Source organism: Rattus norvegicus, chromosome 16, assembly GCF_036323735.1.
Source record: "Rattus norvegicus strain BN/NHsdMcwi chromosome 16, GRCr8, whole genome shotgun sequence".
In the NCBI taxonomy this organism is placed as follows: domain Eukaryota; kingdom Metazoa; phylum Chordata; class Mammalia; order Rodentia; family Muridae; genus Rattus; species Rattus norvegicus.
The window spans coordinates 50775913-50792937 of NC_086034.1; the positions used below are offsets into that span (position 1 = coordinate 50775913).

At 46.2% G+C, this 17025-nt stretch overlaps 1 pseudogene; it reads left to right on the plus strand.

The window, feature by feature from the left end:
• Positions 1-14826: 14826 nt before the first annotated feature.
• Positions 14827-15810, plus strand: Mif-ps4 (macrophage migration inhibitory factor, pseudogene 4; annotated as a pseudogene).
• The last annotated feature ends 1215 nt before the right edge of the window (positions 15811-17025 follow it).

Consider the following 17025-nt stretch of genomic DNA (forward strand, 5'->3'; position numbering starts at 1 on the left):
TTGGGAGAGGAAATAAACACCCTAACTATGTGTCCTCATCTATGAAGCGAGGCCTGTCCTGACGGAGTGCAGGAGCTTAACAGAGCTCATCTGGCACCGGCCTCTTTCGTCCCTTCACGATACAGTGGAGAGATTCTTCAACGAGCACAGTGAGAAATAGCTCCTGAAGGGAAGAACGAAACACGAAAACAAACTGAAAAGCCACATCCACAGAACTCATGACATCCTGTGCTTGTTGGGCACGTCTCTTTCTAACTCTTATCAAATGTGAAATACTTGGTGCTCTTTCCGTACAGAAACCTGCCGCCCAGTGCTGTCCAGAATAGGCCCCTTGGGTGACTGTGATGGTCTTTCAAACACCACAGCAGAATGTACTGGAGCTGAATTCAGGGGTTCTGGCCTGGGTGGCAGAAACCAGAGTGCAGAGAACAGAGAGTCCCAGATATCTGCACACTTGAAGAAGAGTGCAAAGAAACCAGTTCCTCCAGAAGTAAAGCGTCAACATTTTCTCAGTGTTTCCCCCCCTCCATTGCCAAATCAAATGTATATTGTTTGTTTATCTGTGCTTCTGTTTGTATACGGTCCAAGCTAACCCTGAACCGATGACTGCCCAAGCTGGTCAGGAACTCGCACTGGCTTCAAACGTACAATCCTCCTGCCTCAGCCTTCCCTAGTGCTGGGATTCAGGTAAGTCCACCTTGCCAGGCTAAGGCTATACTTTTATTTTTAATCTATGCATTAAATATTTATTTATGTATTGTTTGCTGGCTTGTTTACATGTACACATGAAGTCAGAGAGCAACTTACGGCTCTTTCCACCAAGAGTTCCCAGGGATTGTACTCGGGTCATCATCATTGGCAATAAGCTCACAAGCAAAGAAGTGTGGACGAGGGGTAAACTGTGGGACGTGCTCTGACACTACAGCTCCCACAGTGGGGATTTTTTCCCTCTGTTTGGTGGGGGAGAGGAGGTTGCAAGGGTGGAGGTTAGTGGGATTCGGGTGCATGTTGTGATATTCACAAAGAACCAATAAAATATTTTTTAAAGGATTGACAATAAGCATCCTTAGTCACTGAGCTGTCTCTCCAGTCCATGATACATTTTTAATTAGTCATTATGAATGTACTTACTGTCCTTTCGGGTCATGATTATATTCCAGGTGTTTGAAGGGTCTCTTGACTTTTCCCCCCTCTCTCTTTTTCCATTTTAATGAAAACAATTTATCCACAGTTCCTGGTCCCATGTCCCCGTGGAGAATATTTGTGCTTTTCAGGATGGAGTTTACCCCCAGCCTCTGAGGAGCCTCAGCTCAGCTGTTCCTAAGCAGGTTACCGATGTCTTTGAGCCAATGCAAATCTCCTTCAGCTCTGTTGAGACAGACAAGGTCGTTTTTCTTGATGTTTCAGTTTCTTGTAGGGCATCTTTGGCTTGATGGCTTTATTCAAGGTTTCCCAAACAGAACGGATGACTGCTTTGTTTTTGGTACTGGTCCTTGGTCACCTACCCCTTAATCTTCATATTCCTACTTTTTGTGGAAGTTAAGCTCCCTCATCTGTGGAAGGCAGAGTCTTCACTCTCCGTGTGAAGCAGGTACTGTGTATTAACGCAGAGACATTTTCATTTAGAACCTGTCACCGTGTAGTCTCTTTGACCTGCGAGAGATTGGGTTGCTAGAAAGATCTGTCAGGCTCTGTTGTTTCTTCTTGCAGTTGTTTTATTTTGGTTTTATTCTCTGTGTGTTTCTCTGTCTCTCTGGGGGGAAAAAAGCTTTATTAAGTATAACATAATAAAACCCCGTTCAATGCTTCTAGGATATTCCCAGAGTTAGACAACCATGAATTTTAGAAAAATGTCACCACTCCAAAAATAAAGTACTCACACATTAGAGTTATTGTTATCCTCCATTTCCTCCCTTACAACCCTAGGGAAGCCACCTGTCCCAGCATGCTTCCCATTGCTCTCGGTAAGCAGCATGAACAAAAGCAATCTGGAGAGGAAAGGGCTTCTTTACGTTAGAGCAGCTTACAGCCCATCAGCAGGGGAAGCCTGTCACTCAAGCAGGCTGGGACACAGGCAGAACAGAAGCCGGGGCCATGGAGGAATGCTGTTCACTCCCTTAAATTCAGTTGTAATGCAGAAGGACCCACCCAGGGATGACACTTCCCTCACTAGGTTGAGCTCTTCCTTCTCAATCGTTAATCAAGGAAATACCCCTAGACTTGCCTACCGGCCAAGCTAATGGAGGCGTCTTCTCAATTGAGTTTCCTGCTTCCAAGACGAGCCTGGACATCTTCCCATCCTAACCAGCTCACCACCAATCCCATGTCTCCTGTAGAGTCACTTGCCTTGAATGTTTTATAGAAAAGGAATTACATATAACATGTAGAATTTTGCTTTGATTTCTTTTTATGTGGTATACTTTCAAAGTTCATCCATTGTATGTATAGTATACATAAACATTTCATTCTTCTCCACTGTCTAATAGCATTTTGTGGACATACCACATTTCCCTAACCCACTCATTGATGGCTATTTGGGTACTCATTGGGGCTGTCGTATACAAACTTGCTGTGCATACTCACACACAACGTTTTGTAGAGACCGAGGAGTGGATTTGCTAGGTTAGTTTTGGGGAATCGTACTTCTCTGAAATCGTATGAGGTCATTTTCATCCATTGCTCACGAAATTCTTCTAGATCTTTAAGAAAGGATCGAGAAGAGTTTAGGAAATCTTTGCTTAGCTGTGGCAGCAAATTAAGTCCGGATATTTCGATGATTCAACGTGTTCAACGTTTATTTCTCTCCTGCCTGCCAACAGGAAGTCACTGGTTCGCACGAGGCTTCTCCCAGTGGTGATTTTAAGACGACAGAACATCTGCTTCTGCAAACACCCAGGCATAGCTTTTCTTCCCACGAGTGAGAAGCAATCTCATTCTTCCAACTCCGACGCGAGTGGGACTGGAGCCCCAGACTGTGTCTAGATGAGCAAGCCACTTCCCGAAGCAACTCCGCGGCATGATAAAGATAATGCGAGTTGAAAACGTCACTGGTCAGCTGACTGCCTGCCCCGTGTGGGTTCCGTAAAGGCCTTAGAATTCGGGGAAACTCTGCAGAGGAGTAAGGAGGACCTATGCCGGGAGTGCAGTGCGGATGGGAAGGGGGATTTTGATCTTTCCCATATGTCTTCTGCTTACACAGGAATTGTTCCTGTGTCCAACTGAATGCTGACACACAAACAGGAACTGTTAAATGGGGTGCATCTGTGAGCTCGGGACCACTCCTCTTGTCCAAAATGCCCCGTCTGTATATTCCCTGACACCATAACTCCTGCCCCTATCTTTGCATTTGGGAAGTTCTCTAATTGGTCTTCTCTAGTGACAATACAGGTCCCTTCCTCTTCTCAGTGGGACTGTGAATCAAAGGAATCCCCTGCTTCTAACCACGGGGTGGACATTTGTCCCACAGTAGTTCAGATTGACCCTTCTCCCTGGAATTTGAACCCAAAGTAAGGTGACACCAAAATAGACACACTCAGAGGTCAGGGTCCTGAAGAGATATTGTCCAGTCCTTTCTGCCTCTGACATCTTAAAATGCTGCGGTCCCCATTTTCTGGAGCCCAGGGCCTTAGCTTTGACTCTGTGAGTTGCCCCAGATCCTTACAAAAAAGCTCTGCTTAATTAAGTCCGCGTTGGCCTCCTGTACTTGCAACAAAGAATCCTAACTAATACTCCACCTAAGGCAGGAACCCGAGAATCCTCCTAACGCCTCTTTGATCTTCTACCTTAGACTCTACAACCGGGGCAGCTTTCAGATCTGTCTCCTTTCTCAGTAACTCCATTGCTATAGATCGGGTTCTTGCCATTATCCGCCTGAACTTCAAGAGATCTTCTTCACACTATTTCTCTGTTCCCATAGAAACTTTTCTAAAGCACAAATGCAGGTTTTAGGCATCATAATGGCAGCAACGGTGCAGGGGAATTACGTGCTCACGTATTTGCTGGTGGACTGTAGATCTGTCCCAACCACTTTCAAAGGCAGTTTGAACACCGTGTCAAGAACCATTACAAACACAATACTGTCTTTGACTCAACACCATTCGCTTGCAAGATTTCTTTTCCACGAAAGAAACAGACTCACAAAGATTTATATCTGAAAATGTTCTCTGAAATATTCATCTGTTCATTCACTCAGTAAGCATTGAATGCCTGGTCTATGCCAGTACTCAAAATAACAGAATTATTGGGGGCACAAAATAAATGTGTAGTTAGAGAGAAGAGATTAAATCAATAGTTATGGTGGCATGGTATGAGTATGTCGCCATTAAATGCCACATTTTAGAGGAATATTTAATGGTACTAGGGGAATATTCAATGGCACTGGGAAATTTACACTAAGGGGTAAAGGGGACAATTTCAGTAAGTATATAATATATAAACCCAGTTAAAATGAAGAAATGTTAAACATGCACACACACACACATACACCCCAAAATATTAACAATGGTCAACTCCAGCAATGAGATGGACATTTAAAAAAAAAAAACTTTGTTTCTTGTGGTTATGTCAGGCTCACATAAATTTTCAGAATGAGTTCCTCCCAAATTATAGTGTCCTTAGTCATATTAGCAACATTTATTTTACCACAAGTGAAATATATACATGTTTAAATATATATACATACATATGTGTGTATACATATATGTGTGTGTATATATTCAAAGGTTCCTGGGACTGGAACACTGAGAGATTTTGGACATGAAATTTATGTGAGTCAGAGGAGGCTACAGTGACAAAATGACACTCAGGTGTAGGTGTATTGCTCTGGATACCCTCGGTACTCATCAAGTTGTCCAGGCAAAATAAGTCACAACAGCTAGTACAAGTGTCTCATCTCTGAAAATCCCCGCTATGCCCACTCTATCCTGTGGTAAGTTATTGTAGCCCAAACTGTGAATCCATATCTCACTTTTGTCCAGTGGTAAGTCTTTGGTTATGTATGGATTTTCCCTATAGCATGTACCTTCAGGAGAGAGGCAATGAATTATCCCTCACCCCCACCCTGCACTCTGCCAGACATAGAAATGCCCAATGAGATAAACACTTGATTATATCAACAAGACCTGGTACGTTTTTAAAATTTTTTATTATATATATTTCTTTACTTACATTTCAAGTGTTATTCCCCTTCCCAGTTTCCTGTCCATAAGCCCCCATCCCCTCTACTCCCCCTCCCCCATATGGGTATTTTCCCTATACGTCCCCCTTACTGCGCCCCCACCCATATTCCCCTGCACTGGGGGTCCAACTTTGGCAGGACCAAGGGCTTCCCCTTCCACTGGTGCCCCAACAAGGCTAGTCTCTGCTACATATGCATTTGGAGCCCTGGGTCAGTTCATGTATAGTCTTTCCGTAGTGGTTTAGTCCCTGGAGGCTCTGGTTGGTTGGCATTGTTGTTTTTATGGGGTTGCAAGCTCCTTCAACTCTTTCAATCCTTCCTCTAATTCCCCCAAAGGGGGTCCTGTTCTCATTCAGTGGTTTGCTGCTAGCATTGACCTCTGTATTGGACATGCTCTGGGTATGTCTCTCAGGAGAGATCTATATCTGGTTCCTTTCAGCATGCATTTTTTAGCTTCATCAATCTTATCTAGTTTTGGTGACTGTGTATATATATGGTCCACATGTGGGTCAGGTTCTGAATGGCCGTACCTTGAGTCGCTGCTCTAAACTTTGCTTCCATATCCCCTCCTATGGAGAGAACCAAGTATGAATTAAAACTCAAGTCTCCCATTCAGCAGTTACACAGGAATTGGCAAGGTTTCAAATCCTTCCACGGCCTCTTCTCTCATCCGTGAATGGGATGACAGTGATGTCGCTTGCCTGCTAGGATTAATTTGGGAATCTAATAAGGATAAGAATATGTAAAATGCCTGGCGCTTGGCTTATGGTGGGAATGTCATTAACTCACATACAGCAGTGTTGTATAATATTGGGGGTGGAGAGCAGTTCACAGAAGAGATGTCACTGAAGATTTGTCCCTAGTCACTTAAAATCCAGCTGAGGCCTAGAGCAGAGCACATTCTCAACGCAAGTGTTCCCGTCCCGGTTCTCACTCATACTGAGTCTCTCTGAGGCCCAGAGCATACTTGTTTCATGCAGCACAGAGTAGGGCGTGTTCACTGTACCGCAGAACCCACTGGGTACCAAGGGTCCACAGAGTACCAGACAGGCTCATTTCAAGAGAAGAACGGAAGAAAAGATCTCAACTCGAGGCTGGGAGGAGTGTGTACCCTGAGTAACAGGAAGACATTTGCTTCAGATAAATCCTTAGCCAGTACGACTACATTTCGGGATTCGAGGAAGACAGTGCTCTCCGAGATGTCCCCTAGTTTCCACGCAGGCTCTGTGAGCACCAGTATTGCTTGATCTCTGTGAAATGTTCTGACGTACCTGACTCTTCTCTCAGGTACTGCAAGACATTCTGTGACATCCACGCAGCTCTGGCCAGGGACACACATGCACGCGTGTGTTGAGAGGCAGGACATCACGGGAACAGCAATAAGCTCTAGGGAAGTTTTCATTCATTACCCACTTATTCCTGTTCACCCATCCTGTGTGGTGTCTGCAGACTGGGAGATGCCATCCCGTCTGATGTCCCTGAGAAAGTGTGAGACTCCTAGTAAAACTCTCAGTGTCTTTATTTCCCTGTTGCTGTGATAAAATATTCTGACGGATGAACTGAAGGGAGAAAGGCTTTATTTCAGTTCACGGTTTCAAGGGAGGGATATCGTTCTTCCTTGTAGGGAAGAAATGATACCATTCAGGCAGGGAAGGTGGTGGTTACTCTGTATCCACATTCAGGATGCAGAGTGTGAATGGAAGTGGGGCTTGGCTACAAAGCCTCAAAGCCCATGCCTACCTTCCTTCCTTCAGAGAGGCTCTTCGTCTTAAAGGTTCCACAACATCCCACAACAGCTCCACCAGTTTGAAGACCACATACTCAAGCACGCAACACTCACGCACCTCACAGGGGCTTTTCCCATTCAAACCACTTCTGGGGTATATGTTGACATTATGTCAAACTGCTTGCTCATTCTACCAGGTCAGGTCCTCAAAGTCAACTCTTGCCAGTCCCTCAACAGTGGGAGAGCCTTTTCTGGTTGCTACAGATACACACTGTTGGCACGTATAGTAGTGTCTGATGCTGTTATCATTCCTCCCTGGTCTAGAAAGAGGCCACTATTAGGGATTCCCTTTACTGTGGAGGTGACAGAGACAGCTCCGCTAGAGCCACCAGTCAGGTAGCCATAGCAACAAAGGTGGGGGCCAGGTACTATGACTTCCCAAGTCTTGTCTAGGTGCCTGATCCACTTGCCTCCTACCTACCTGCTCTAGCCTGAAACTGACGTTGGCTATCCTTACTGACCTCTGATCTGCTAAGCGCATCCCTGTGCCCACGCCCCAATTAGCACATGTTCTTGGAGACGCATCTTGAATTTTCTTTCTTGCCTGTTTGTCCTGGAAACCAGTAAGAGTTTAGTAATAATGGGAAAGGACAGTGTGGCCATGGTGTCTGTAAGGACTGGTCTGGCCTATTCTGAAATTTAAATTTGGTTTTAAGTCATAAAAGGGCAATAAAAACCTTCCACTCAATGAGGAAAAGGATCCCATCCGGGGGCCTAATCCCTGCCTCGTTCTGCCCGGCTTCCCTCCTTCATTACGCTTGTATAATACAGTATGGTTTCCATTGAGTGTTTCCCTCCTGTTTTTACACTTATTCTTGCTTCGCTGACTTTATTATCGCCAGAATTTTGCCGCATTTTTTTTACACAGTCATAAATACTATTCAATTCAACAAATGCATACAAATGGTTTCCATTAGAATTTTAATCTACTCTCCAAATGAAAGAAAAGCTTAATATAAATCTTTTTAAATTACCAGAACATAAATTCAGACAGGGACAGCTCCACCTAGACGACGCACATGGGGTCACATCCTGCTGTCCTCGCTCATAAATTAATTGAGGTCTCTCGCCGCTGTAAACGAACAGTGCATTCCAGAAAGATCATATCTGTCAAGATTGCAGATTGCTTTCCCTCCGACTTTGTAAAAGTCACAGCTTACAATACCTTCATTATGCCGAGGAGAATGGCTGTCTCCCCAACTGGAAAGAAATAGGTGTTTTGTTCTGTTGGACCAAGATTTACAGAATGCAATTTTCCTCCATGCAGGAGATATGACAAACCTACTGGAAAAAAAATGTCATTTCACAACTTCTTTCATTTCAGCACCTTTTTTTTTTTAACCGTGAGATGCAGATTCTCTCCCCTGTGTGAATGGGCCACAGTGACATTTAATGGCTAAGTGAGGTAGTCACCAGTGAGTGAAGGTATCCTTCCAAGGAGCTAAGCTGCAAAGAGTTCACGTCCCCTTCTTCTGCTTGCTGGCTGGGAAGGTACCTGCCACAGAGTGAATCCTTGAGTCCTGGGATTGACTTGAACATGAGAACTCACGTTGTCTTGACAATCCTTTGAGAACAGCTGAGGTAGCCTTAGTTTCCCACATGCTTTCTGAATCCCACCAGCCCAGTCTGCCTGCTCTGCCCTTGGCCAGCCAAGGCACATTCTCTCAGGAAGACAACGGAAGGGCAGAGTTGGGGTTAGATATTTTTTTCCCTGCTTCTCGTGTCATAACCTAATGCTGTGTAGCAGAACTCCTGCATATTAAATCCTTTTAGCAACTGGGAAGGGGGTGGTGTGATGTGTGGAGGAAGGGCCCCTTATGTAAATGTGTGATGGCTGACATGACCCCACTGAGAAGAAAGGGCAAGATTAACAGAGAGACCAGGGGTCAGCAAACCCCAGGAAATGTCACTCTGTGCAGCCGCTTCCCTCTCCTTGAGGCAAGAGCCACCGTTCTGGGCTCTTCACCTACAGCTGTCCCATCCCAGATCTGTCACCACTTGGTCTCTGGGCTTTGGTTAGTGAGAAACCTGAGGAGTGAGAAGTGGGTCAGGAACTCTGCTTTGGGGTCTGGGAGCATCTGGGAGCTTTGCACAGCAGAGAGGAAGCAGGCAGCAAGGACAAAAGAGGAGCTCTCTCCCACCGTTGGGCAAGGCTGGTCCCAGGTCACAACAACTACCCTGCAGAAAGGCTTCTCACCGGGGCGGCTGCTTACCTGTACTGGGCAGGAAGGGCAGGATGAAGTCCTGGAGGGGTGGGGTTCCCATAGGCTGGTGAGATTTCTGCACGTCTTTCTACAAACGATGATCTCCATCCACAGAAAGCAGTGTAATAGCCTCTTTGCCTTACTGAGTGGTGCCGGCTGCTGGAGTGATTCTTTCTTCATTCTTAGCCCGTTTGCTTCCATTAGCAGCAATCCCAAAGCCTGAAAACTCCAACCACTAAGTGATAATAGAAAGACTGCTCTGCCACAGATTCTCGAGAGCACAGGGTCCAAAACGGGTTGGGTCCTGTGCATAGCCATGAGCATTCGTGTTTTATCCACGAGGGACAGGGGAGCAGAGGGGCATCCTCACAGCAGGTCTGCAGGGCCCTGGGGAGCTGGTCCTGAGAAAGATGTTCCTGAGACTCTGAGAGCAGAGGTGGGAAGGGAGGGGAGGGGAAGGGAGAGAGGGAGAGGGGAGTGCACGGGGTGGGGGGGTGGGGGGGTGGGGGGGAGAGAGATGCATGAGCAGAAGACGTGAGGGTTAGAGTGCAGAAAGCCTGGTGTATGTCCGTTGGATACTTGGTTGGGGGAAGGACATGCCATAAACTGAAGTGCATCCCCCACTCCTCTGTCACCAATAGGCGAAGCCCCAGCGTGATGGTAGTTGCAGAGAAATCCTAAGAAGGTCACTGGGGGTAAATGAAGTCCCAAGGGAATAGCCGTCATGATGAGGTTAGTGACAATTATGTTTGAATCTGAAATGCCCCTCATAGACTCATGCTGTGAGTGCCAATGGCTCAGCCCGGGGTGCTGTTTTGGGAGGCCAGGTGTCCTGGCTGGTCTGTGTGTCAGCTTGATGCAAGCAAGCTGGAGTTATCACAGAGAAAGGAGCTTCCCTTGAGGAAACGTCTCTAGGAGACCCAGATGTAAGATATTTTCTCAACTAGTGATCAAGGGGGGAGGACCCAGCCCATTGTGGGTGGTGCCATCCCTGGGCTGGTGGTCCTGGGTTCTATAAGAAAGCAAGCTGAGCAAGCCAGGGGAAGCAAGCCAGTAAGTAACATCCCTCCATGGCCTCTGCATCAGCTCCTGCCTCCAAGTTCCTGTCCTGTGTGAGTTCCTGTCCTGACTTCCTTTGGTGATGAACAGCAATGTGGAAGTGTGAGCTGAATAAACCCTTTCCTCCCCAGCTTGCTTCTTGGTCCTGATGTTTGTGCAGGAATAGAAACCCTGATTAAGACAGTGTGGAACTGGCCCTTCTCTTTCCATCCTGTAAAAACCCAAACTCAGCCCATTAAGTAACTCTCATCCTCTCCAATCTCCCCAGTCCACACTCCTTCCACCTCCTTCGCAAACCTCTTAAGTGGAATCAGAAAATACTTAACCTCCAGGAGCTGCTTCTTTTATTCAGTGTGATGTTCCCCAGATTCTCCGTTACTGCAGAAGGTGGGAATTCTTTCTTTTAAAGACCGAATAATATTCCATCGCAAGTATATGCCACAGTTTGCTTATCCAGCCATCTGTGGAAAACACTTCTGTGACTTCTGACTCTTTGTTATTGTGAATGACACTGTCACGAGCCTGGGCGTGAGATGGCTGGTTTATAAAGGCCAGGCATCATAACATTATATCCCTTATCTGTATCCGCGCTCCATTTAGCACCTCCTAAGTTCTCTCTCACCAACTCCCACCCTTCAGCAGTAACCTCCTACAACTGGGTCAGGAGTATTTCTGGCTTTTTTTTTTTTTTTTCTTAACTGCTTGTCCACATGTTCTAAACAAGTTTCTAAGCTCTAACGTTCTCTAATAGCAACAACTGTGGAAGGCCGGCCACCCTCGACACAGAGAACTCTGGAAGTCTAAATAACAAGACTGGCATTTCTAGAGCCTGCGATCCTCCCCCGCTAGCTGGCCAGTGCTCCTCTGAAAGTGGAAACCTGCCAACCCACAGCCCAGGGACACTGACAACTCACTTGGCCGGTGAGCAACGTCACAGCTGTGTCCAAGAGAGGAGAGGCAGGAGGAGCGAGGTAACAGGCAGGAAGCCCACTCCGGGACAATGAGGCTCTTAAGAGTCCTGACTGAGCAGCGGGCGAAATTGAAACATCATCCCAGTGCCGCGGAATGATTGCACTGAGGCGTACTGGCAAAACATCAGACAGCAGGTAACGCGGCTGCCTGCTCCGGGAGGCTCCAGCTGACTTCCTAATTGGGCCAAAGCTCCTCCAGTGTTCTGGAGTCCACTGGCATCAGCACCAGTGGCTAAAACACTAATCCTTGAATCAATTAACCACGTTGCCAAGGCAGCATCCCATCCTTCCCCGAAGCCACGGGACTTACTCTTGTGATCAGTAGTAGCTTTGAGACCCACATTCAAGGCTGTGACCCCAGGTAGCTCAGAGCCTGCCTATACTCCTACTAAAAACCTGGCAGCTTCTGCTCTCAGTCCATTTTGTTCTTCTTCGCTTAGACCCTGACAGTTGATGCTTAACCAAGGAGTTTGATGACAGGAAATATTCATCCACCTTAATCCTTTCTGCATGCGCACACCATTCACCAAGAATCTGGGGCGGGAGGCGGAAACATTTCTGAATCCTCTACCTCCTGCTCTCCCCTCCATTGTTTGAAATATAAGTAGTTACTTAATTAAATAAATGATGTTCCAATGGGCAGCGAAAGGGATGAATTGCCTTCGCTGTTGATTGGTTGGACTGGGTGATTTTGAGAAAGGGTCTCACTAGTTCAGAGTGACCCGGAACTCAGGGTCTTCCCCGGTCAGCATCCAGAGTGCTGGGATCACAGGTGACAATTTTTTTAATACCACTTTGCATTCCCAGTCTTGCTTGTCCTTGGATGTGACAGGGGGCTTCTTCAGTCACCACCCCACAGGTAGAGTGGGAAGAAGAGTGGAGAGCTAGTGGTTATTAATCCTGCTACCTGTGGGAGTTAACGAAAGTCAAGAGTACCCCCTACCCTCCCTTGGAAGGTGTCACTGGCGGAAGGTCTGGACTCCCTGAACTGTTCCTCTTCTGTTTCCTTCTCTTTTAATAACACACAAGAATCAAGGTCACAAAAACGTGCAGGCAACACACTCCCAGTATGGAGTTTCCTCTAAGTAACACTTTTCTGATTCATTTTATTAAGAAATTATTAAATCGCTGATCCATTTGAACTCTCATTAATAGATATTAAATGTTGCTTGTTATAAAAATGCTAATAAATCATTACTTTTTTGTTGTTAGCTCTTAAAAAAAACCCTAACCTCCAAATGACTAACAAATTAAATTTAAATCATTAAGTCTGATATTCCTAGAGAGGGATCACAGAGGGTGGTACATTGGAGAACCTGTTTTTATTTTGATTGGTTTTAAAAACAAAGAGCCCGTGCTGACTCCTGGCTAGCGCCTCCCTGGCTCCTTTCCAGCTGGCAGTGAGCATCTGTGGAGCAGCTGACAGGGCAGGGGCTGCAGTCTGGAGGGTGGAGGATGCCTGGGCTGCAGTCTGGAGGGTGGAGGATACCTGGGCTGCAGTCTGGAGGGTGAAGGATGCCTGGGCTGCAGTCTGGAGGGTGGAGGATACCTGGGCTGCAGTCTGGAGGGTGAAGGATGCCTGGGCTGCAGTCTGGAGGGTGGAGGATGCCTGGGCTGCAGTCTGGAGGGTGAAGGATACCTGGGCTGCAGTCTGGAGGGTGGAGGATACCTGGGCTGCAGTCTGGAGGGTTGAGGATACCTGGGCTGCAGTCTGGAGGGTGGAGGATACCTGGGCTGCAGTCTGGAGTGTGAAGGATGCCTGGGCTGCAGTCTGGAGGATGGAGGATGGGCTGCTTGTCTATGACCTCAGCTCTAACCAGTTGAGCTAACCAGCACAGACATGTGCAGCTCAAGTGTTTCTTACTCCCTCTTCCAGGATTGCCACTGGTAATTAAAAGCTTCCCCACTACTTCTTCCCCACTTGTCTTCTTCCAAGGGACAGGAGGTGTGTCTTCCAGTTTTAATTCGAACTCAGGACCCAGCATTGCAGCAGTTTGCCTGGGACTGCTTGAATATTTCATGCTTTTGAAATACGGTCTGTAACCTGACATAGGGCCCCTCTTCTTATGCACTGGAACCCAGGAGCACTAACAAGAAGGGTCTATGCTACTCTTATTTGTGAGTCAGTAATAGACTGTCTCATTTATTCAGATGCAGCAAACCTCAATGGCCCAGTATATATCAAGTTGCTCTAATTTTTCCCCCTTTTCTAAAGCAGCGATATTAATCACACTTTGTATATTGACCATAATACAGGAGATAGATCTACAGAGGAGAATAAACTGTGTTAGTCAGATTTCCATCACTGTAACAAGATCGCTGCAAGCGTAAGAACCAACCTAAGATGAGCAAAGGTGGCTTGGGGCGATGGCTCCACAGTTTGCCAAGCAGGCGTGAGGACCAGGGTTCAGATCCCTGAAACCCATCTGAGGCAGGGCGAAGCAGCCTCTCTCTGAAAGCCCAGTGAGATGGGAGGTGGAAACAGGAGAAGCTCTGGAAGCCCATAGGCCAGCTAGCCTGGAGTTCACAGGGTTGAATAACAAGAAATTCTGTTTCTAGGGAAGAGACTTTGACTAATCTGAGGTTGTCTTCTGACCTCCATGGGCAGGTGCCACATGCACACCTGCACATTCATATGTGCGCACTGGCACACACACACACATACACACACATACACACATATACACACACATACACACATACACACATATATACACACACATACACACACATACATACATACACACATACACACACATACACACATACACACATACACACATACATACATACACACACATACATATACACATATACACACATACACACATACACACATACACACACATACATACACATACACACACATACACTCACACATACACGTACACACATATACACACACATACAAACATATACACTCACACACATATACACACATACACACACACACACAGACTCACAGACTTACTTTTTTTTTTTAAGACCTGGCTTTCCTAGAACTCACTCTGTAGACCAGGCTGGCCTCAAACTCAATGATTCACCTGTCTCTATTTCCTGAGTGCTGGGATTAAAGGAGTGTGCCACCACTGCCCGGCAGATTTTTTTTTTTTAAGAGAAAATATTTATTTTGCTCACTCCCTAGTTTTTAGTCTATGGTTAGCTGGCCCCAAAGTAAAGAAGAGGAAGGAGCTTATGTCATGGTCACCAAAATGCAAGGAGAAGAAGAAAGGTCTAAAGTTCTACCTTCCTCCCATGAGGCCCCACTTCTACCTCCTAATAGCATTGTGGGTTAAGGAATCTATCCCAGCTACAGATATGCCTAAATAGAAAGGGGTGACGTCAGTAATCAGTGGGTATTTCCAACATGCCTTTTGGGCTGGAAGTACTGCCATCTGAGGTGCCCTGCACAGCTCTACAGACACTTCCACATCTACATCAGCAGAACTTCTTCCAGTATCATGTGCTGGCCATTGGCACGGATGCAACAGAAAAGGGAGGTGAAAGAGAACGCTGCTGCGTGCATCTGAGAGACCAGTCAGACTCAATCCTAGAGAACCTGACTTAAAGTTAAACTCGAGTTAAAGAACAAGCCTACATCTCCAGGTTGTCTCCGACAGGCTGGCAGCTAGCATTCCAGGTTATTCCCAAACAATCCTCGCCTCCGGGTTCCTGTCTCTAACAAGTCTGCCCCTGGCGCTTCACTTCCTAACAAGCACCGATCAGGAGGAAAGCAGAAGTTAAGTTTATGGTTTGGCTCCAGCACCAGCAAATGATTTTAAAGGACAACAAAATCCCATAACAGATCTCAAATCAGATGTGTGCCAGGCTAGAAACCCCCTTGTTTACTTATCTCTGTAAATGCTTGCTTGAAACTGGGCTCAGAGCTCGACTTTCTTGTCCTGCTGTGTCAGGGTTGGTGGGGAGCCCAAGCTCGAGCTTAAAAAGACCCTAGTGTGATTGCATGGGAATCGGCTCCTTTGTGGTCTTATGGGGCTCTCCAACAGGCACTGAGCATAAGAAACCAAAAGCGGTGGCATGGATTCTTAATTGTTGCCACCAGGGAAAAAAAGAATCTCCCTAAGATGTTAAGTCTCGGTTGTGATGTCATTGGCTTTTGATCACTTTCTGGAATGAAATGAGAAACATGAATAAAGCTCTTCTGTTGGATGCCAAGTACAAAGGCTGTCTTCAAGAAAAGCATTGTGGGGTCACACCGCACTTTGCACCGTCCTCCGGCCGTCGCTCGCAGTCTCTCTGTCACCATGCCTATATTCATCGTGAACACCAAAGTTCCCCGCGCCTCCGTGCCAGAGGGGTTTCTCTCCGAGCTCACCCAGCAGCTAGCGCAGGTCACCAGCAAGCCGGCACAGTACATCACAGTGCACGTGGTCCCGGACCAGCTCATGACTTTTAGCAGCACGAACGACCCCTGCGCCCTCTGCAGCCTGCTACAGCATCGACAAGATCGGTGGTGCCCAGAACCGCAACCACAGCAAGCTGCTGCGCGGCCTGCTGTCCGATCGCCTGCACATCAGCCTGGACCGGGTCTACATCAACTAATATGACATGAACGCAGCCAACGTGGGCTGGAACGGTTCCACCCTCGCTTGAGCCCGGGCCTCACTTACCTGCACCGTTGTTCTTTGAGCCTTGCTGCACACAGTGTTCTGTGTTTATTCACCCAGAATGATGGCCACCTTCCGGTCCGGAGAAATAAATGGTTTGAAACCCACCCCCCCCCAAAAAAAAAAAGCAAAAAAAAAAAAAAAAAAAAAGCATTGTGGAGTTGTTTGAGTTACAAGCTAAACTAGCCAATCATGTTCTGATGTGCTTGCTGGTGATATTTGAAAAGTGATTCGTTTTAAAACATCAAACAATGGGATGGATTAATACTTGAATAATCCATGTAGCTTGGACCAGTATTTTCCAAACCATCAACACACTTTATAATGCCATTCATATGAAAAGCACCAGTTAAAAATACAGGGCTGGTGAAATGGCTCAGTGGACTAATCTAATAATTGCCAAGCCTGATGACCCGAGTCCAATCTCCAGGATCCACATTGCAGAAGAGAACTCTGACAAGTTCTCCTGTGACTTCTGCACATAATAAAACATTAAAAAAATTATATATATAATGGAGTCAATATAAATAAGGCAGTATGAAGTGTTCACTGATGTAACTTGCAAATTTCACTATGAAACTGCTTACACATTTGTGATATGGTATCAAAGAATAGCCACACTTTTCAAACTACAGACAATATGTGACTGGTATTTCTCTATACTATGTTACTATAATTAAAAGCTGGGTGATTTATAAAGGAAAGATTTGTTTAGCTCAATTCTGATAGCTGTAAAGTTCAAACAGTATAGTACCTACATCTAGTAAGTGCCCCCAATATAACATAAGAAGAAAAAGAAAACCAGCCACTTGTAGAAGCCCAGAGACAAGCTTGCTCTGTAACAGTCTTCTCTCTCAAGAAGTACTTCGCTCACAGGAGACCTATCCCACTCTGGAGTCCAGGATTCATTGTTTGCAAGGATGGTGATACCCAAGTCTTGTTGTTTCCCACCAGACCATGCTTCATGGGGATCTACCACCTGAACAGATGACAATGAAGACCAAGCTTCTAGCATGTGGACTTTTGGGATACAAACCATATCCCTTAATTTCAGCCCAAACACCATGCCATGGTAGAAATCCAACTGGTTTCTATTAAGCCAGACTGTCAGATGACTTTTCCTGATAAGACATAAACAATTATCTGTTCACCTCAGATAGGGCACCAATGGGAAATCACAGAAAAGAATTCACCTAAGTCT